The 23,049-nt window shown below is 45.8% G+C and overlaps 1 pseudogene; it reads left to right on the top strand.

Moving 5' to 3' along the window:
* Positions 1-1,692: 1,692 nt before the first annotated feature.
* On the top strand, positions 1,693-1,780 carry LOC136379174 (small nucleolar RNA U3; annotated as a pseudogene).
* The last annotated feature ends 21,269 nt before the right edge of the window (positions 1,781-23,049 follow it).

Here is a 23,049-nt window from a genome sequence, read left to right as displayed (position 1 = left end):
TGGCCAGGCTCTGCGGGAGGGTATGCCTTTCTCTCCCCAAACCAAGCCAAGCTGAACCCCAATTCTTTGCCCAGACCTCTCTGAAGCAGAGGGACCCAGCACAGCCCCTCCCCCCCCGGGTTACCCTCGGTGGCGCAGGAGACTGCGGTCCTCAGGAGATGGCAGCTGCCCAATAGCCACAGCCTTCCTCACGGAGACGGTGTGCACCGCATAGATCCTGTTCCCTTTTCATCCTATCGCCAGATCCCCCAAAACTCTGCTTTGCTCATCATGCTGACTTCTCCTCAGGGAGAGCAAGGCCTTGCATAATAAGCACTTGACTCATCTCCAAAGCCAAGGTTTGTTCCAATGGATTTGACTTTCAACCTCCCCATGTCTCCTTGAGAAGATGAACCGTGTTTTTATACCACAGGACATGCCAGGAATAGCTCACATGGAATGCTTTCGGGACGGGGTCATGAGAAAGAGTCTAGATGAGCCAGACATCTACAAGGTACCATTAAGATGATGGACGCCTGTTCAACGGAGCCTTGGGCAAGTGTTGAGCTTCATCACTCACCTCTTCTGCAGAGAGGTCACAACGTCCATGCTCCTTTGGCCAGGACAGGTGCTCTGGGGCCCACACTCACATCTTGGAAACAAAGGGTATGGGAGCAGGACCTCAGAATGCTCCTTCTCTGGAAAGCCTGGCAGCCCAGGGTAGCCCTGCCTGGAAGTGGGTTTGGGGTATAACAGGCCCAGACCCTTCTAGGCCACCGTGACCATGTCACAGCCACCATCTCACCTGCACCACCATCACCTCTCCCCCAAATCAGCAGGTTCTACCAACAGTCTGCAACTTCCCATCACCAGAAAACCCCATAAGGCAAAGCCAGATTTCTGATTAATTTAGAAGTGTCTGAACACACTACACACTACACAAACAATGACAAATGCTCCCAGTTACCATAATGACCAAGGGCTGTGCCAGGGGCCTGACACCACCTGCAAACAGGTTGGGCCATCTCACTGGTCCAGAGTCTAGGAGAGGTTAAGAAACTTGCTTCTTAGTAGGCAAATGGCAGAGCTGAGATTCAAATGACGCCCAACCCACGAGAGTTAGAGAGACAGAATCTGCCGTGACAGAAAAAAGGTTCAAGGCCTGGGAAGAGCTGGGCTAGCCTAAGCCAGATAACAGGGGTGGGCAGCCTCCCTGCTCATGCCTCTAGCCAGCATCTCCTGCTCAGCCTCCCTGAGGCAGGGCCCCGGCAGACATAAAGGAGGTGGAGCCTGCGTGGGTCCTTGGGGAGCATCCAGTGCCCCTTCAAGGGCCAGTAGGAGATGGGAGTTAGGAAATTAAGACCTAATGAGTGATAAGGCCAGCCCCATAGGATCTTGGTGAGCCTTAGAGAAAGCCCACAAGGTGGGTATTGCATTACCCATTTCAAGATAGAGGAATAAAAGTTTGGCACGGTCATGGGACCCAAGATACACAGATTCCACCCCAGACTTGTGGACTACAAGGACTCACCACGCTTTCCCTCTGCTGCTTGGAAAGAGTTTGCCCTTGACCTTAGAGAGAGTCAAATCTCTGTTCACCAAGTCTAGGTATCACCTGATTGGGACACTGACCAGACAGGACCAGGGAATACTGGTCTCATCCCTGAATCACCTTCAGGATCATATGAAATTATATCTGTGTGATTATTATCAAAGACTATACTTTCAGGGATCATTTCTATAGTTCGTGATTATTATCAAAAAAAAGAACAGTTTCTCATTCTCTTAATTTCCCAGAAATGTGTTCTGTGGGGATGCTTTTTTCCCCTCTTTTGGTATGATAAACCTTCTCTCCTGAAATACAATAATTATTCTTATTTATACTATCAACTGGCTTTTTAAGGACTTTCTGTATAAATACAGCGAAGATAAATTTCAGATAAACTCCCATCTGAATTATTCCAAACCTGAAAGGCTGAGGGTCCATGGGAATGAGCCCTGGCTGCTCCTGGAGTCTGGAAAGGTGGAGTACATTACCCCTGACGTTTCAGAGAGGGCCTGGGTGGCCAGGCCCTGTCCAGTGGGAAGCGGTTTGATTAGATGGCCTCCCGGACCCTGGAGGTGAGGTCCCACTCCAAACAGGGCAGGTGCACAGCCGTGCTCACGCCAGTCTGCCTTCAGTTTGCAGCCCAAGGCCACAAGGGGCCATCTTGCTCTCTGCACCAGAACACAGACCTGTCTGATTAGACCCAATAAGCCCCTTGGCCCTCTGCCTTCCTATTGGTTTGGCCATGGACGCCCCAGCAGGAGATGGGAGGGAGGAGATTGAGACTGGAGCATTTACTTCTCTGGGGCTCTTGGCCGGCAGGTCTCTGTGGCCAGCAGTCCTCTCACACCGGTCTCATCAACTTTCTCCACATGCTCCCTGTCCTGAGTGCCCGGAGCCCTCTGTGACCAGCCTCAGTCGCTGCGCTGGCCCTTGTGGTTTTCCTACTCTCTCCAGCGCTTCTATTAGGTTCTCCGCACCTTGCGTTGGCCATGTGTTTCCTGACCCAGGCCAGCCTCTGCCAAGGAACACGGACACCAGTAATAGGAGCTTCCACTTGCAGAGAGTATCTGGGGCCAGTCATTTTACCTGTGGGTCTTGCAACCCTTTGAAGAAAGTGTTCCGCTTTTCAGATGAGGGAAACCAAAGTGATAGACGCTAAGTAACTTGTCCAGTGTGCTCGCTGGTGAACTGGGAACAGGACAAGAGTCAGGCAGGCCCTTCTCAGAAGCCTGCACACTTTCTGCTGAGCTGCACTGCCTCCTACTGGAACCAGGGCTGCAGGTGGTATCCTCAGAGGGCCAGCAATAACTGCCACCTCTGTAGTCAGCCCTCATTATCTTGGCACCAATGTGACACTCCTTTTACCTCTTCTGCCATTTACTCAAGACTCCTGACCACCTGGGTCTTCCACAAGACTGGGGCCTCCACCCTTGCTCCTCACCAATGCCAAAGCTGGGACATACTGCCTGTCTAAAACTCTAGCCGTTCAACTTGGAAGCTGGGCATTTTGAACTCACCAGTATTTGAACCCAACAGTGCCAGTTAACTTCCCACTTGTGTTTCTGGATCTGCCTCTCATTCACTGCTTTTGTCTTTTCCTCTGCTCACTAACCTCTCCCCTCTTTCTCCTCCCCTTTTGTTTCTCTGTTTCACAGCATTGTTCATAAGTTTCTGATAGTTGAACAAAGAAAAATGATAATTAGCTGCTCTTTAGACAATAAGGAATATCACCAGGAGAAATAATCAACACAAAATACAGCAACACAAGGTTTAAATCGGCACTTGAGGGAAAAGTACAATTAACTAACAGCTAAAAAAAGAAGTAAGGCCTCCTTATAAAGTTTAGATCTGCACCATATGCCAAAAAGAAATTGGACTTGGTAGAAATAATGGCTACACACACAACACATACACATACACACACGACAGTGAAAGTAACATTGTCAGTGCCAAAAAAAACTGATCTGTGAATTACTTATAAAATTTTGTTATAAAAATTAAACAGAAAAGTTCTTATTTGATTAATATTATTTCAAGTAAATACCAAAGGAAAAAAATAACTGCAATTAATATATTACATAAAAACCTACAATTATATTGGCATGGTACTTATTTAAAAAATAGTTTCACAATGAGATTTCATCAGTGTTGGCATAATCCTACAAAAATGTAAATATTCAAGTAGTTTTAGGATCAAATATCCTTAGTATTAAAGGGGTTGAATCAAAATGTCAAAGCCAAAAGACTGAGCACAAAACACCCAGAGCCCCCCACAGCGGGCCTTCCAGAGCTCTGCACGGTCACACCTCCCAGCCCTGATCTCCATCCCAGCCTGTCTCCTGCATCCGTTCTAGCCTGTTTCCCATCCAGGCCTACCCCAGGGTCTGACCTCTGGCCTCGTCTCTCCTTCACGCCTCCTTTTACCCTCTGCCTCCTGACACCTCGCAGTTTCCCTGGCCCTGATTATAACTGAAGTGCTCTATTTGGGGTCTCACTGCTCACCTCCGCAGGTCCAAACAATACCAGTGGCCTCTAGCAGTGTTAACCCAGGAAGCTCGGTTCCCCCCAGCTTCACCCCAGCCCAGCCGTTTACCACTGCCCGCCCCACTCCAAGCCTCCTGGACCTCATGCAAACCAGATTCCCAGAGATGTCCCAGAGTGGCCGTGTGAGAGCCAGGCAGACTCACTGAGAATGGCAACAACACAGCTAAACATCTTGAGTATCTATCAACTGTCAGACATGCTTAAGTACATTATATAGATTATTTCTGAAACTCAAATCCACCCTGCAGGGCAGGTCTGAACTCCTTCTTCCAGAAATATAACCTGGACCCAGAAAGATTAAACAGCTTGCCCAAGACCATCCAGTTACTAAAAAGTAAATGTGAAATTTGAACCCATTCCTAACTGGGTACCCATCATGACCTCACTCTAGTTATGGCAGACTCCTGTTGAGAACAACTAGAAAAGTAGAGAGATAGAAAATAAGTATCAGTTCGGAGGCTTCAGAGAGTTTCCAAGGAGCAAGGGAGGAACTGGGGTGTGGGGACTGCGAGCAGAGAGAAGCCCAGAGTGGTGATCCCAGCATGGGGCCGCTTTCCTGCAGCAAGTCCTGAAGACACTGGGGGTGCAGATGGGAGGCTGAGTCGAGGTTCACAGAGATCTGGGATGAATATTGGTATTCAGGGTTTGCTAAGGATATCCTGGTAAACATTCCAGGCTTTCATTTGAGTCCCTAAGGGCAGTACCCAAAGAGTAAATGTGAACCAGGTACATTTGCCACTGTCATGGAGTCTGAAGCCTAATGTTTGATTGGGTTAAGGTGATCTGGCACTACAGAGCCCCTTGCCTCCTAGGCTGCCAGAAATAAATATAAACCATTTTGTAAAAATTGTAACATTAATCTGAGATGTATGAGCTCTAAAGATGGGTGATACAATAATGTTCCCATAGTCAACAATAATGCATTATACACTTAAAAATTTGTTAACAGGGTAGATGTGATGTTGTGTTCTTACCACAATATAATGCATTTAAAAATCGCAACATCAGCCAGAGTCTCAAGTTAACACTGTTTAAAGTACAATGTCTGACACAAGAAAAAATAACAATGTATTTGAAAGGGTCAGATGACATGATCAAAACTAGGAGAAAAAATAGACAATAGAAACCAATAGACTTACAGGAGGTTTAGATTGTAAAGTTATCAGGCACAATCCTGTTTGATATGTTCAAGGAAATAAAAGATAAGGTTAGAAATTTGAGTAGACGATATAATCTATGAAAAACTAGAAATTCTAAAACTGAAAAAAGAAAAATGAGAGCACAATGAATGGATTTAAGAGCTAATTAAGCACAGTTGCAGAGAGGATTAGTGAACTGGAAAATCCAACAAAAGAAAATATCCAGGGGACCATTCATGCTGTTGCAAAAGGTAAGATTTTCTTTTTTTTTTACAGCTGAGTAGTATTCCATTGTGTAAATGTACCACAGCTTTTTATCTTCTCATCTACTGATGGGCACTTGGGCTGCTTCCAAACCTTGGCTATTGTAAATAATGCTGTAATGAATAGGCATGAATATATTCTTTTGAATCAGGGTTTCAGGTTTCTTTGGATATATTTCCTGAAGTAGGACCTGGAGATTATTATGCTAAGTGAAATGAGCCGGCCAGAGGAAGACAAATGTCATATGATTTCACTTATACCTGGAATCTAATAAGTAAGATAAACTAACAAACAAAATAGAAACTGACTCATAGATACAGAGAACAAACTGACAGCTATCAGAGGGAATTGGGGTTGAGGGCTGGGTGAAAAAGGTGAAGGGGCTAAGCAAAGAAAAAAATGTATAGACATAGACAGTGGTGTGGAGATTGCAGGAGGGAAAGGGGATAAGGGAGGTGGAGGAGCGTAAAGGGGAGATAGACAGTGATGGAGGGAGACTTGACAATGCCATATACAGATGATTTGTTGTAGAATTGTACACCTGAGACCTGTGTGATTTTATTAACTAAAGTCACCCAATAAATTCAATAATTTTTTTAAAAAGATGCAGTTAAAAGAAAGAAAGAGAGAGAGAAAGAAAGAAAGGGAGAGAGAGAGAAAGAGAGAAACTTTCTTTTCCATAGAAAGACAGAAAGAAAGAAAGAAAGAAAGAAAGAAAGAAAGAAAGAAAGAAAGAAAGAAAGAAAGAAAGAAAGAAAGAAAGAAAGAAAGAAAGAAAAACAAAAAACTTTCTTTTCCAGAGAAAAGCTCAATGAAATAAAAGGACTGGGGCCAATGGAGAAGAGAATGGGAGACATCTGGAACATCACTGAAACTAAGGAGAGAGGAGGGAGGACAAAGGAGACCCGCTGAAAGGAGAAGAGCAAAGGGTGTTTCCATATGTGCTCTCCCCATTCAATTCCTTCCAAATTATTCAAGTTTCTGAGTTCTTTTGTTTTTGGTTCCCCCATTCTATTTCCCATCACCTTTTTTTCCTACTTGGTATTTTATGAGAATAACTGAGGTCCAGATATTGGCCACATGTAGCATTAGAGAATCAGGAGGCAATGTTTTCTGGGGGCTTTGAAGAAGGACAGAAAGGAATACTCTCTCTTTCTTTGGAAAGGAGAATGTAAGGTCTGGAACTGCTGCAACTATTTTGTGAGGATGAAAGACTAGTCTTTGGAGGAAAGGGACACTATAGACACAGAGAAAGTGGGTTCTGTTCTCCTTAGGTCACCCAGTTAAAGCATGCTTGAAGCCACCCCCACCCCAGCCCCCACACATGCACATCTGATGAATTAGGATCACTCAGTTTCCTTTTAAGCCAGTTTGAATCAGAGTGTGGATGTTACAACCAAAGCCACTCTAAGTGATATAAAATTTTGGAAGTACAGCTACTTTTCAGAAAGTATGGAACCATATCTATCCCGAAGAGTATACAAGGGCCTCTGTATCCATTCAAACATTTAAGTTTTGTTATTTTAAAATATGCTCTGATCAGCAAAACAGTAAAATTTATCTTTAGTTCTAGTTTGCCTATGTCTGATTTCCATGGAAGTTGCATTTTTAATATGTTTATTAACATTTGAGTTTCTTCTCTTGTTTCTTTATGGCTATGACTTACTAAAACCTTAGATTTCCATGCTTGTCCTTGCTCTCATAGTTCAACTAAATTCAAATGAACAAATGCTTTTTTATAAGCCTCACTAGACTGAGGGTCAGGCACTGCACTGCGTGGGGCAGGAGCTACAGAATCGAGTGAGGCAGGCTCCGCCCAGGAGGGAATGAATCTCTAGTGATGGCGGGCAGACAAGGATGCAAGCATCTGAGCTACATGGATGATGACTGGTGTGCAGCAAAGCTGCAACTATCAGGACTTTCTTACATTTAATGATCTCTGAATTATTTGGAATTACCTCCACCATCTGATTTTGTGCTTTATTTATGTTTGTTTTTCTTTGCTTATTTTTTCCCTTTCTTTCTCCGTCTTTGTTCTCTCTGTTCTCTGATTCCACTGGTTTGGAATTTACACAATCTACTTCTATATATTTTAATGCTAAACCACTAAATATCTATGACTAATCAGTGCCTTTGTCTTTCAGCCAAATAATAATAGAGTTTACAATTATTTAACATCAATCAACCAGTGAACATTATCATGTTATTACTGTATTGTATTTCACTTACACTTGACTTTTAAGTTCCTCCCACGAATTACAATTTTTTAAAATAATAAATGTGGCCCCAGCCAGCTTGCTCAGTGGATAGAACGTCAGCCTGGCATATGGACATCCTGAATTTGATCCCCAGTCAGGGCACACAAGAGTAACTACCATCTGCTTCTCCTCCCCTCTCTCTCCCTCTTCCCCTCTCATAACCAGTAGCTCAGTAGGTTCAAGCATCTGCCAGGTGCCGAGGATAGCTTGGCTGGTCTTAGCATCAGCCTCAAGCACTAAAAATATCTCTGGAGCATTGGCCCCAGACAGAGGCTGCTAGGTAGATCCCAGCCTGGGCACATGTGGAAATCTGTCACACTATCTCCCTTCCTCTAATTTAAAATAATAGTAATAATAATAATGAGGATGAATAAAAATAAAAATAATAAATGTTTATGTCAACTTAGCAACATGTTTATTAATTTCTTTGGTTAGTTTGCTGCCTTTATCACACCCCTTGTTATGGATTCAATGTCCTTGTTCCTGAAGAAAATGCTTTATTAGTTCTTTGAGTAATTAAACTCAAGCAATTTTTTTAAATGTTTATTTTATTGATTTGAGATAGAGATAGAGAACAGAGATAGAGAGAGAGACAGGAACATCAAGCTGTTCCTGTATGTGCCCTGACTGGAAATTGAAATGGCAACCTCTGTGCTTTGGGAAGATGCTTCAACCAATTGGGCCATCCAGCCAGGGCTTCAAGTAATTTTTTAATAACTTTCTTACTCATCCTCATTCACCAATAATTTTTTCACTGACCATCAATGATCAAGTTGACAGTTTTCTTCAGTTCTGTGATTATTTTATTCCATTGTTTCCTGGCATCAGTTCTTGCTGTTGAGAAGTCTGCTGTCAGCCTAATTAACATTTCTTTTTCATTATCTGCCTCTTTGCTATGTCTGCTGTTTGCAGTTTCTAATGATGTGCCTAGGTGTTTCCATTTCACCTGTTTATACTTTGATGTACTTCTTGAATCTGCCTTCACTATTCTCTCTTTCTGGAGAAAATATGTATCTGGATCATTTCATTCTGTCTACCAGTTTCTTAACATCACTGTCACCTTTCCTTCTTATATCTTTTTGTTGACATTTTCTCATATATATCTATCAATTCCCTACTTCTCTCTAGTTAGCAGGTACATGAATTGTTAATGTTAATTACTTTTTAAAAAATTTCTTGAGATCTATTTGGTTATTGTTTAAATTTGTCTTTTATAATTTTATGATGTTTTTCTTTTTTATATTTTTAAATGTTTTGATCATACTTATTCTATAGTCTCTTTTTGTTAAATTCTAGATTGCTTAATTACTTCAACTTGTTGGCATGAGGATCTTCTCTTCATTGGCTCTACTCAGGACTACATTAATTGTAAGGGACAGGAAATCCCACATAAAACAGACTTAAGTAAAAGTAAGCTTACTGACTGGCTCATATAACAGAAAAATCTAGGGTTATATTGGCTATAGTCATAGTTTAGCTCAGAACTAAAACCCAGGGCCTGATTTTTCTCCTTATCTGTTAGATCCACTTGCCCTATGTTTGCTCTATTCTCAGAACTGACTTCTCATGTTGACAAGAGAGCTACAGGGTAAAAGCTCTGCCTTCCTCTCAGATTCACATGTAGCCAGAAAGAGAGAACCTTTCCTCCTGTAGCTCCTGCAAAAGTCATATGACTGACTCTGGTTGCTCTAGCTTAGATCACGTGCCCACCTCTGCACCAATGGTGGTGTTCGTGGGAATGAGATGCATTGATTGGCTTAGCCTGGGATGAAGCCCCACAAGCCCACCTTGTAGAGAGAAAAGAAGACCACCAAATGGGCCATTGGAGGCAGAGAGAACAATAGATGCAGGGGTGATTCCTGAGTCTCCCTACACATACTCACACCATTCACACACATACACAACATGTACATACACTAAAATGACAGGTCCTTTAAACAGCTTCAGCTCCTGCCTTGATAGATGAGCAAGCCCAACCCAGAATGCTCCTTTCCAAGTGGTTCCCACTCCAGCACAATGTCTGAGTCTCTTGCTGGATTAAATACCAGGCCTTTCCTTGAATCATCTAGTCACTTTGTCTGGCCATGCTGAGTAACATCCTTCCCTGTAGGCAGGGACATGGAAACCCACAGAGCCAACACAGTCTGAGATTGAAGGAGGCATGTTCCTTAAGAAAGATGGGGTACTTACTCTAGAGAAGGAGACGTCAGGCAGATGTAGTAGCTGTCCTCTTCAAAGAGAAACCTGCCATTGCCCAAGGTCAGCCCATTCCTATTGGGCAGCTCAGACTATCAAGTCCTGATCAGCCCCCCTGTATCTGACCCTCACATTCTCACCATGTCATGGGCACATTATGGATTCTCTGTTATCTCCTATTTGTAGAGTTATTTTGAAACTTTTCTCTAATTTCAGCCTATACCATCTTCTAGAGTGAATGACCAGAGTCCTCACAGCTCCGAAGTGGTAGGGTTAGGATCAGAAGTGGTCTGTCTGACAACACACTGAGAGGCCAGGTCTCTGAAGTGAGGGTGGCTTGTGTCCTGGGAACAGATCCAGATGCTGAGAGCTCATCTCTGGCAAGGATGAGCATAACTGAGGTCTGAAATTGTTCAGGCATTTGATCAGAGGAACATGAAATCTATCCCATCATATGCTACCCCAGGGATTTCCAAAGAGGTACCAAAAAGAATGAATGGTGCCAATGACAAGTAAGCCCTACTTTAAAGATATCACTTCTGATCCTAACCCTACCACTTCAGAGCTGTGAGGAATCCAGTAATTCACTCAAGTTCTCTGGGATTCAGTTGATCCTCTGCAAGTCCAGGATAGTGATGCTCTTCACCTCCTCAGGTCAAGGGGAAAAACTCTTTGTGGGACTATTGGCAAGGCACCCCAGGCACGTTGCTTAGCTCAGAGTTAGCCCTGCAGATGAGGGCTCAGCCTTTTCTCCTCTTGCTGACTGACACCTTAATGAAGGCCTTACCATTCCACTGGCCTGCTCCTTACACCTGCTAATTGGACAGTGTTCGGACTCTAACTTTTTATTATTGTTATTATTGATTTTAGCGAGAGAGAGAGAGAGAGAAACATCGAACTGTTCCTGTTTGTGTCCTGACCAGGGATCGAACCGGCAACCTCCCAAGGCAGGCTTCTAACTTTTAACAGACACACATCTTTGCTTTGATATAACTTCCATCTAAACTACGATCTTTGACCTATGATACTTGCTGTTCCTCCCCCACCCCAACCACCACCTAGATTCCCCTATTGGCTCATCCTCTCATGTGACCCCTGACTCATGAATTCCAGACTTGGGTAAAACCCCACTGGAATGGGGTGGGGTGGGGAGATGAGCAGGAAACAGGGACAGGTGAGGTAGAGGAGGTGATGGAGGTCACCCTAAGAGATGTCCCTCATGGTTCCTCTCTTTCATCATGAGAGAGTGTCTGTGGCTTCCATGTTGTCACAAAACAAACAGAAGAGAGTCCTGTGTTTCACAATCTATGCAGCTAGTTTCATGGACCTGTGACAGCTCTTTCATGTCCCTCACAGTCACAAGCCTTTTCCCCTGGGAACGTGGGGGGCATGTGCCACACTCCCATGGCCCTGGTGACGTTATGCTGGCACTCCCAAGCCGATGACACTCTGCAGTCACCGTTCATATGTGAGCAGCTGTCACTGCGAGTATTTCCAGGTGGCCAAGCCATGTCCCTTTCACTCTCCCTCCTGCTTTCTGAGGACCCTGGCCGCTGACTCAGGGGTTCTCTGCTCACAAGGCTCTTCCTGCTCTGCTTCTTTTGGATAATCTTCCAAGTCTTGAGCAAATGCCTCTCAGCTCACAGCAGCCTTTCCCGGCCCGTAGGGGACGCAGTGACCGGCAAGCACAGGCCACCTTTTTGCTTACCCCCTTGTTGAAACACAGCTCACAGTCCCCAGTCTGCACTGGGCCCCTCACACTCCCTGGCTCAGGGCTCGTTTATGGACCCAATGTTCACTCCCTCCCACTCTCCTCTCCATGAATCCTCCTTGAGGGACAATTTCTAGTCACAGTGCCTTTGACAAAGGTATGATTAGCCACACAGAAAGGAAAGCTGCCATGGGCACTGGGCTCACATCCAAACCCTCTTGTCCCCTCACCTGCTTTCAGAATGCAAAGAACTAACAATAGTTTGGAGCCAGAAGGACCCCTTCAAATATGGCTGCAAAGCTTAGCACAGATGCCCTTCTTTGAGCCATGGTCTCCTCGTGTGGAGAGTGAGGACACTAACACCCACCCCTCGGAGTAGCAGTTAGGGTTAAATGGAGAAAGGTGTGCACGTGATGGTTTGTATGCATTATCATACCTCATGCTAATAACAGCTAACATGTCCACGATTGCAATCTGCCAGGGACATGGCACACTGCTGAATTTATTCAATCCTCACTGAAAGCCACCAGGGACATCTCAGAAGATGCCATCCTCAGATGAGGACATCACTGTACAAAGAGGTAAAGTGATTTCCACAAGGTCACACAGCTGCTAAGTGGCAGAGCTGGCACTGAACCCAGGTGCCTACGCCTATTTCCTCCAGGAAGAGGTCATTCCCATTCTCTGAGAGCATTCTTTCTCCAACTTGAGGGAGCACAAGGGAATGCTCGTCTCCAGAGACTCCTGTCCCTTCCTGGCTAGTCTCGCTGCTTGCCGCCCACTCCAGGCTCGGGTGGGCACACTGACTGGGAGCTCACTCGATGCGGGGCACCTATTCCCCACACACCCCTCTCCTTTGTGGAGGCAGTGGTGCAGGTCTTTAGGCCTCCACTGAGCAGGCAGAGATTGAGTTTAGAGGGGGTGTTTCAGACAGAATTGGGATGGGGCCCCACCTCCCCAGACAGGCAGCTTTGGCCTCGGTCTGCCTGTGGGAGGAGGCAGTGCTCGTCCTTGGGTTGGTGGGGCTGCAGGTGCTCCGTGGGCACACGTGGGAGGAAGGGGCAGGGGGCATGCAGGTCTGCTATTTCCTTCCTCATCTCCAGAAACAATTCCCCTTTTGAGCTTCTTGGCTGAGAGAATTGAGAGATTCTTGACAGATTGATTTATCTGTTTTTGTAACTTGGCCTTCCTGAGAAAGGCAGGCTCTGCGCCAGGGCTGGCATGGGGACCGACCTTGGGTGAATGAGGACCCATTCTCCCCATCCTTTTGGACAGTGTATTCTCAGGCTGGAGTGGAGAGCTGGGACATCTCCCTGCCCCCACTGCTGACCAAAGGGAGGAGGACTGCAAGCAAGTGTCCCAAACCCAGGGAGGGCAGTGCTTCCTGCTGTCCTCCCAGCCGCAGATCCCAGAGCTGGCTCTCCTTAGACCCATTTTATGGATGACGAAGTTGAGTAACTGATAACTGACTGGCCACGGTTGCTGTGAACAAAAGGCAGAGAACAGATGTGCACATAGAGCCCTGTCCCCCTCTCCACACATACATACCAGCCCCCTGTGCCTGTATGGTCATGCTCATGGGAATCAGCGAAGACAGAGGAAAACTCTGAATGGAATACACTATTGTACAAATGAAATACATCCTACACTGAAGGAGAGAGAGGGGGAAACTAGTCTAAGAAACTTTGGAAAGCTGTATTTTTATTAGATCCTCTAGGGCTAATGACACAAAGACCTGTCTGCAGCCACCATATCCTAGCTGACAGTTGTGTTTTTCACAGGAGTGTGGGAAAGCAATTTTGAAACTATTTCGTGTTGCCCTAGAACTAAGCAAAGGAGAAACTACATTGTGGATAACAAGATCCAAGTTAGAGAAAGAGGTTGCAGATAAGTAAAGAGAGGTGCTAGGAGAAACTCTGTAGTGTTGCATTGGAGCTGCATGTATGATTAGTATGAACTCATGGTTTTTTATACACACATACATATCTATACATACATACATACATGTATGTATATATATACACCCCCAAAGTGCTATATGTATTTATTTATATAAATTATACATATGTACCTATATATTATTGCAGTATCACAGTGCTTGCGTTCAACTCACCGTCATTTACTTACTGACGGCCCGAAAGCACAAGAGCAATGTTGATGACAATGCAGATTTGCCAAACAGAAGCCATCAGGTGCTTCCTTTAAGTGAACAGACAAGAGCAGCACAATCAGATATTTTGAGATCCACAAAGAGACCATATTCATACAACTTTTACAACAGTGTATTGCTATAACTGTTCCATTTTTTATTATTGTTGTTTCTGTCTTACTGTGCTGCATTTACAAATCAAACTTTATCCTCAGAATGAATGTACAGGAAAAAGCCACAGCGTCTATAGGGTTCAGGACTATCTGTGGCTTGAGGAATCCGCTGGGGAGTCTTAGAACATATACCCCTGTGGACGGTGGGGGGACTACTGACGTGTTGGCTGTATCTGCTGAGGGGCCCAGAAGCAACGAGACCTTGGTAGCAATGAGCACAACCAACACCAAAATCTTGATTTCTACAGACTGTTCTCAGTCAAAGGAACCAGCGCCTGTGAGAGAAACAGTTCATCCCAGGGGTGGGTCAGCGAAAGTACAAGATGAGCCTGGAACATCTTGTAATGCCAGAGAGCAAAGAAGTGCTCAGAAAACGATAAGGACGTGGCAAAAGGCATTGACACCAACTTGAAGGAGTTCCCAGTGGCCAGATCTGGGACAATGTGAACAACAAAACCAGTAATGATGGCAATGGCCCATAAGCCATAGATTAAATAAGAATCCATGCACTACACAGAACTAAATAGATAAATGCATAAATCCATTAATGGGGGAAATGGGCAAGCTCTTCCCCTCAGGAAAATTTCAAATATTAAATGTAGAAAAAATGATGGGCATAGAAACTTCACTATTTATTGAACTGCTAAGTAATAATTATTTCAGGCAAGAGTTATGAATCAATGGATGTTATAATTAGTAGGCAAAACTACAGTGACAAATAAGACATTCACATTGTCTCAAATCACTGCCCATGGGTGCTTATTAGCTCCACAGGGGAAAGACAGTAACTTCGTAGCACAGAACACTGTCCCCAAACAATGCACCGAGAAGGACATAGCTTCTCTCTGCGGAATCCCTGCCAAAAAATGCTAACCCAAATCTAATCACAAGGAACCAGCAGACAAGCCCAAATCCTACAAAGCAAGCAGACATTTTACAAAATAAGTGACTGGTACCCTTCCCCCCACCAAAAACATAAAATAAAGCAAGACTGAGGAACTCCTCCAGATTAGAGGAGATGACTGAGTTGGCAGCATGTGATAAGATCTGCGGTGAGATGACGGTATTGTCATGTTAACGTTGTCATTTTCCTCACTCACTGTGCTTGTTTGAAGAGCCTGAGTGAGGAGTATAGTGGGAATTTCTTTGTACTACTTTTGCTGCTTTTCTGTAAGTCTGAAATTATTTCAAAATGAAAAGTTAAGAAAAAAACAAGAAGAGAACTAGAGATGTCCCAGTCACTCTGGGGGGACTTTATTTGGATCCTGACCCAAACAAAGTGGACAGGGAGTGCTGCCCCTCAGAGCACTGGCAGTCTGGGCCTGGTGTCTGCTGGGGCGCTGCCGCCAGCCACCTCTACACATGCGTGCCGGGATATTTTTGGATGAATGGTATGACACCTGGGATTTGCTTCAAAGTAAAGGAGGGAGGGCATGGGTGCAGGTGGCTGGGCAGGCTGGCTGGGGTTGGTGGCTGGTGAGGCCACAGGGTGTGACCAGGGGTTCACTGTAGTCTTCTGTCCACTTCAGCGTGGGTTTGAAATTCTCCCAAATAAAATGTGTGTTAAGACACTGCCTCCAAAGAGGTCTCAGCCTGGAGAGGGCAAGGCGGAAGCTCCTTTCTCCTTGCTTCACCCTCCCGGCCTTCCCCTCTCCATCTGGGCCCTGGCCGGACTGCCCCAGGGCTGCTCAGGAACCCCCACGCTCACCCCACCAGCCAGCCTCCGCTGCCTGCACCCTGACTTCAGAGGCTCTTCTCAGTCAGGGGTCCCACTGGCTTCTGCAGCGTGCCTTCGGGAGGACACACCTCGACCTGGCTCCCCTTCCTTGTCCCCCAGGAGCGCCCTTTCACTTGTCATCTGGAAGTATGTGTGTTTTCACAGCCACTCACATGTGTCCTTTCTTCTGTCCTTCTTCTTACTCTGGCTGGGGAGGGGCCCTGCAGGGTGGGAGTCAGTGTCCTCTGGTCCTGTGTTCCCACGATGGTGATGTGTGGGCACTGACAGGAAGCCTTCTCTTTGCATACAGACTACCCTCTGTTTTGCAGGAGGCCCAACACCTTCTACAAGCCACCCACACCCCCAAGTCATCTGAACAGCCAGAATGTGCCCATACCATTGGGAGCTGTGTGCTTTCCTGGTCTGTCTTCCAAATGCCTACTGTTGTGTGAGAGTACATTCCTGGTCAGATAAAATGCTGGAGAGGAGAAGGTGGGAGGGGAATGGTATCTTTTTGACACCCTACCAAGACCAGAAAATGGTTACCCAGGCTGACATGAAGATGAAGGGACAGGAGCATGGATGTGGGGTCCAGAATGGAGAAGCCCAAGAGAGCCTTTCAGGATCCCAGGGCAGGAGGCCCATGGATTGCTCCGGGGCGAGGGTGGGCTCATCCTGAGCATCAGGATTCCAGTCCCCTCGTGGCAGCCATCCCATGATTTCCTCCCCAGAGGTTAGCGGGGAAGCTACAGGGGAAACTTGCGACCGTAAGGGGCCTGGGACCAGTGACAGAGGGGCTCACAAAGTGGGGCACAGATGGCATCCAAGAGCAGACTCTCCTCTCACAGATACAGTACACGCACGCGCACGCACGCGCACGCACACCCCCCACTCCTCCTGTTCCTTCTCCCACCAGCAGGCAGTGGGGAGTCAGGGGTCAGCACCCTGGCAGAACAAACACATAAAAAAGAGAAGCTGGGTTATGGAAAATCGAGCAAGTGACCCATTTATCACACCTGACTTTGTACTTTATACAAGATCAGGAAGTAGAAGGCACATCATGAGATGCCAGCCACGAAGAGAGAGCTGCACTGAGGGTCAGCCCAGCTGGAAGGTAGGCTGACCCCGTGGGCCCCTGTCCCTGCTGCCGGCACACACTTCTAGGCTACGCAGATAAGTCCTCATGGGTTGATGTATGTAAACTTCAATTGACAGAAAAAAGGTGAAAGTGTGTAATTACAGTGGTTTTCTTTTTTATTTTCTACTATTTTCTCATATATCCTGCCTTCTAAGTGTCATTTAATGTGTTTGGGGCAGTGCATATAGATAGAAAGTGTTGAATGGTGAAGACTTGGGAAGATACCAAACTTTTAAAGTTAATTCTTTTTTTTCTTTTTTTTTTAAGATTTTTTTTTTTTAGATTTTTTATTTATTCATTTTTTAGAGAGGAGAGAGAGAGAGAGAGAGAGAGAGAGAGAGAAAGGGGGAAGGAGCAGGAAGCATCAACTCCCATATGTGCCTTGACCAGGGAAACCAGGGTTTTGAACCGGCGACCTCAGAATTCCAGGTCGACGCTTTATCCACTGCGCCACCACTTAAAGTTAATTCTTACAAAAAAACAATCCCTGTCCTTAAGCTTCCTACTATGGATTTCCTAGAAGGTAACTGGAGCATAGACTACTGCTGGTGGGCCCTCTGCGCTGGGTGTCTAGATATGTGCTGACTCACCCTGGCTCAAGCTTCAAACACACCTGGGTCCCTGGAGAAGAACAAGGTCACTGGCACAGACCGCACCATGCCCTGGCCTCTGCCGTGGCCCTTGATTTTCCTCTGAAGTGCGTCAATGGGATCAGGTGTCCAGTCTGTGGCACCAGGGTGCCACCTGGTGGCCAACATGCACACTACTGTGCCCCAAACCATCTGAGAGAGAGAGAGAGAGAGAGAGAGAGAGAGAGAGAGAGAGAGAGAGTGTGTGTGTGTGTGTGTGTGTGTGTGTGTGTGTGTGTGTGTGTGTGTGTGTGTGTGTGTAAGAGAGAGAGAGAGAGGGAAGAAGAGGCCAAGATGTGGGTGGTCAGGAGCAGTTTGAGAAGGGTAAACCTTTGTCTGGAAAACCTAGTTTCAAATCATAACTCTGTACTTAGTAATTGACCTTGGACTACTGTGTGAACTTGTTTCTTCATCTGGCAAAGAAAATAATATTCCATTCCTTACAAGGCCTCTGGGTAGGTACAGGTGGCATATAGGGCTGGTAATAAACTGAAGCTGCTACTGATCCTTCTCTCCACAGTCAGCCCAGTAGCTACCCAGCTACCGGAATAGATTGTAATTTGATGTATATATGTATTTTTGACTAATTGTACTTAGCTTTTTCATAATGTAATCAATCTTTTAATATTTAAATTTTGTGACCTGACCTGTGGTGGCACAGTGGATAAGGCATCGACCTGAAACACTGAGGTCACTGGTTCAAAACCTGGGGCTTGCCTGGTCAAGGCACACACAGGAAGGAACTATTACAAGTTGATGTTTCTCACTTCCCCTCCCCTTCTCTCTCTCTCTCTCTTCTTCTCTCTCTCTCTCTCTCTCTCTCCTCTCTCTAAAAAAATCAATAAATAAAATCTTTTTAAAAATAAAATAAAAGCATAATTTTTTCCCATTCAAGCTACAGCTGTCCTGAATTTTCTTGCAAATGCTCAGGGATCCATGGGCCTGGATAAAGATCCCCTTGTGCTGGAGGTCGCTGACTGCCATCAGACTAGAATTGTAACTGTGAAAGTGATACCTTCGGCAGGTGCCTGTGAGGACAGAGCCTGTTTCTCCGAATGCAGGAGGCTGTGCTTACACCTTGCTGACCGGCTTTTGTTGCCACATGCAGCCTAGCAGCCGGAGTGGAGGGGCCTCGTGCCCTCACCATGGGTGGAGGGGAGTCATAACTGGACATGATCCAGAGAGCCTCCTGGGTGCTGCTGATAGTGTTTCCTGATCTGAGGGCATCTTTTCATCTTAACATAAGTTATACTTCTATAGAAACTTTACTTTAAAAAACGGGAAAGCAAAGATGAAGAGCTAACCAGCAGCATCAGACATGGCTAAGAGGCCCAGAAGCTAAGACTGAACACTGGTGCTGACCACTCTGGTGACGTGGCAGAGGGGACACTGCCCTGGGATGGAGGGGGAGGTAGAGGCAGCAAGTGTGACTTATCCCCCAGGAAGCTCACAGGCCAAGGGAAAAGGAGAAAGGATAAGCTCAAGAGGGACCTGCAGGTGAACAAATCTCCTTTAGGGGAGATGAGCCCTGAACCCATGGTCTGAGTAGGAAGGGGCATGTCTGGACCTTGGAGGAGATGAGAGGGGAAGCTGACCTGGGACAGACTGCAGGGGGTGGGGAAGGACCTGGGAGGAGGGACCATTGCAGATGTCCAAGGGTGTAGAGTTCATTGAGATGAATGGCATCTTGCCTGGGAGGGCCAGATAAGTGGGCAGGTGGGCAGGTGGGCAGGACCAGCCTGTTCACGGCTGAGTAGATGGCACCCTGCCTTGCATTTGTTTTGTCCCTTCTGTGTACCAGGTGCTGTGGCCAGGGCTGAGGATACCAAGATGACTGGGCCAGACAGAGTCGGTGCCCTGCTTAGGCCTACTGGGCCCAGTGGAGAAGAGGAATGAGCAGTCACAGGGCCACCGAGCACAGGCTAGACAGTCATGGAGGAGCACACACAGGCTGACTGACACCCAAGGGACAAACTGCAAGTAGCCAGAAAGAAAAAAGAGCACGTGCAAGGTCCTATGGTAAGAAAGCAGAGCAGTCCCTATCCACCATTTTACACTGTGAGTCAGCAGGCTCACCTTGTCTGCTGATCTGCTTGTATGACAAGAGCTGTTGTCCCTCTCGGGGACAATTTGAACGTGAAAACGGTAATGGCCAGTGGTGAGATTCAGCCAGTTTGCTCTGCTTCAGCAGAACCGATAGCTAATTTTTTAGTTCCGCGAACCGGTTGTTAAAACAGCATTGTTTTCAGGGCTCTCTCTAAGGTGGGCACCTGGCAGCCGCCCAATGTGGAAATCACAGACTTACACTCTTTACTCTTTTTTAACATTCATCTGTGCAACAGCACATTCTAAGTGCCAGTAATAATGTTCATTCCATCCATAGGTGAAAAAAATTGTGAATGAAGACACCAATCAAGGAGAATATGGAAATATCTTAAATAAGTTTTATTGTTTTTTGTCAGGTATTATTTAATATTTTTTCATTAATATTTTAAAACTCTTTGCTATAATCTAGGTTAGTATACCTCTCTTATTGCTCTTAGTTAAGTATTAAAAGTATGAAATAATAGACTACCTTTTAGTACATCGTCTTTCTTATACTTAAAATGGTCATTCAGGCAGAGAACTGGTTGTTCAATTATGTGGATCCCACCACTGGTGATGGCTAAGCAGAAAGGGTGACCATGGTATAATAGAAGTCAGTAACTAGGATTTCCCTTAATTCTGTTGTTTAATTCTGGGTGGTTTTGTGTTCCCCAGCTCTCCTTTGCTGTTGCCCCCACACTCACCTAGGCCCGATGGTTAAACTATCCCGTTGAAATTGGTTTCTGTCTGTGTTCCGGAGATGAGTGTGTTTATTTCAGAGGTACTTATATGATGTTCTGGAGAAAAAGCATGACATGAAGGTGGAATTGTTCATCATGCCGGGACCCCGAGCCTGGCACAGCACAGCAGGAGGAAAAACAATGCCCACTTTGCACATATTCTTTCGCTACCTTAATAATAACAGCTAATGAATAAAACATGGCCCAGACATCCATTTATTTGGCTCCTATTTCTTCCACATCTGATGTGCTTCTCTTATATACAGCTATAAATAAATAGTCATCCTTCTGTTAAAAAATACATCACTTTACAAATGGTTTGTGGAATTGAAAACAGGCAGCATTTTTGAAGTGAAAACACTTACTTTATGAATGGTGATGGGTTGTTCATTGGGCTGTGAGCTCATGAGAACTTCCAGAACACTCCTCCTGAAAGGAGTCACCTCTCAGCAGAGGTCCCCAGCAGCAGCGAGTTGGGGTAGGGAAGCAGAGCAGAAACAACCCCACGGGAGACCCAGGCCTGAGCAGGGACCAGACTGTGTGAGCCCCAACACTGCCACACCTTCCTGTCCCCTCCCACCAGCACTGTGACGACACGCAGATTTAGGGATGTGCGTGGGGGGTTGAGGGTGGCTCTGGGAGCTGGTTGGGTCCAGGGCTTCCTCTGCCTTTGATATTCTTGGAGGCACATCACCACCCATGACCAAGGCATGCCCAAGTTTAGCTCTGAGCTTTGAAGGTTCCCAAAGGGGGTGAGCTGTGGGAGAGCGGCCCAGGCCACGGTGCACAGGGGCATTCCAAATCAATTCATGGGGGCAAATGGGCGAGCACCAGGTTTCGCTGAAGCCCAGCCTGAGAAGGCCCTCTGGTGCCTCTCCTCCAGGTGGTGCCGCACAGGCCTGGCGCACAGGAGCACTGGCTGGAGCTGCTGGCTGGGTGTGGCAGTGAGGGGCTTTGTGGCTCCCCCTGCTGAGGAGGAACAGAAAAGCCTCCCCAAGGGAGCAGCAAGGGGGCCAAACTGAGCCCCCTCTTCTATGATGAATGAACAGCAGAGCCCCGCAGCCTCTGCTTCTCAAACCACAACTTAATCCCCTGGACACAGACTGAGGAATAGCCCCCTGGGCTTGGTTAGCAGTGCGCTGGCCTAGCCCGTGTCCCTTCTGTTCCTTCTCTGCCTGTGGAGAGAGGCAGGTGGCAGCTCGTGACCCCTGAGTAGGAGACTGCACTGAACTGTTGACTCCAACTGTGTGACTCTGAAGGAACCACTCACCTTCCCTAAACAGTGTCACCCCTTCCCCACCTGCCAGAGGAGTGTGAAGTCTGGCACTAGGTGTGGAGCCTGGAGCAGAGGCTGAGCTCAAGTTCGGTGGGCACATGGGGGTGGCAGTTGGCAGAAACCGCCCCCCACCGTTACTCTGCCAGCACTTGTGCACACAGAACACAGCCTCCCCTTTCCACACATTGCGTTAAGGTCATCGTATCACCTTTGTCCCCTCAAGCCCCTCTTAGTGTCCCTGGATCCAAGGTCTGATTCCTACCACTCTTGTCACAATACCTCTCCGCTGTTGACAACGATGCCACCTGCTGTTCAGCACCCATGCGCTCTGCCTGGTTCTCAGCACGGGACACAGATATCAGCCCCACAACAGCCCAGGTGGCAAATGCCAGTGGTGGGCTCAGCAGGTCCACACCAGTGTGTCAGAACCAGACCTAATTTTTTGTTGAGTTTGGCAAACCAGTTGTTAAAATGGCACTTGGAATCAGAATTCTAAGGTGGGGGTTTTTCAAAGATGAACATAATATGTTCAGAGAAGAGAAGTCACCTGTTTCTAATATATAAAACACAATGACTATGAGTCTAACCAGCCTGCCTCTAAAGGAATGGGATCCTACTCCTACAGTGAAAAGATGGTTAAGGATAAAGTGCACAGCCGATGATGCTCTGATAAAAGCAAAGAAAATTGCGAGTGAGGACACCAATCAAGAAGCAATATGGAAATATGTAAGTAACAGTTTTATTGTTTTTTGTCAGGTATTATTTGATATTTTTTCATTAATATTTTTAAACTCTTTGTTATAACATAGTCTAGTTTTGTGTACCACTTTTATTATTCTTAGTTAAGTATTAAATGCATGAAATAATAAACTGCCTTTCTGTGTATTGTTTTTTTATACTTAAAATGGTCATTAGGGCAGTGAACTGGTTGTTAAATTATCTGAATCCCACCACTGGTCAAATGATTTTTGACAAGACCATGTAATGAGAAATAACAGTCCTTTCAACAAATGGTGCTGGGAAATCTGGATGTCCACATGCAAAAGAGTGAAACTGAGCCCTTACTTAGCAACATACACAAAAATTAAGTAAAATGGATCAAAGAACTCAACATAAGAGCTAAAGCTATAAACCTTTTAGAAAAAAAAAAATAAGGCAAAGCTTCACAACATTCGATTTGGCAATGATTTCTTAGACATGACACTAAAGGCATAGGCAACAAAAAAAATAGATTGGACTTTATAAAAATTTTTAAGTTTTGTGTATCAAAAGACAGTATCAGACAGTTAAAAGGCACCCCCAAATGGGAGAACAAATTTGTAAACTAGTTCTAAGGGACTAAGATGCAGAATATGGAAGAAACTCATAAAACACAATACTGAAAAAGCAAGCAACTCAATTTAAAAATGGACAAAGTATCCCTGGCTGGTAGCTTGGTTGGTTAGAGAATTGTTCCAAAGCTCAGAGGTTGCTGGGTCTATTCCCCAGTCAGGGCACATATA

This window comes from Saccopteryx leptura, chromosome 7 (genome assembly GCF_036850995.1).
Source record: "Saccopteryx leptura isolate mSacLep1 chromosome 7, mSacLep1_pri_phased_curated, whole genome shotgun sequence".
In the NCBI taxonomy this organism is placed as follows: Eukaryota; Metazoa; Chordata; class Mammalia; order Chiroptera; family Emballonuridae; genus Saccopteryx; species Saccopteryx leptura.
This window is presented reverse-complemented; position numbering and strand designations above follow the sequence as displayed.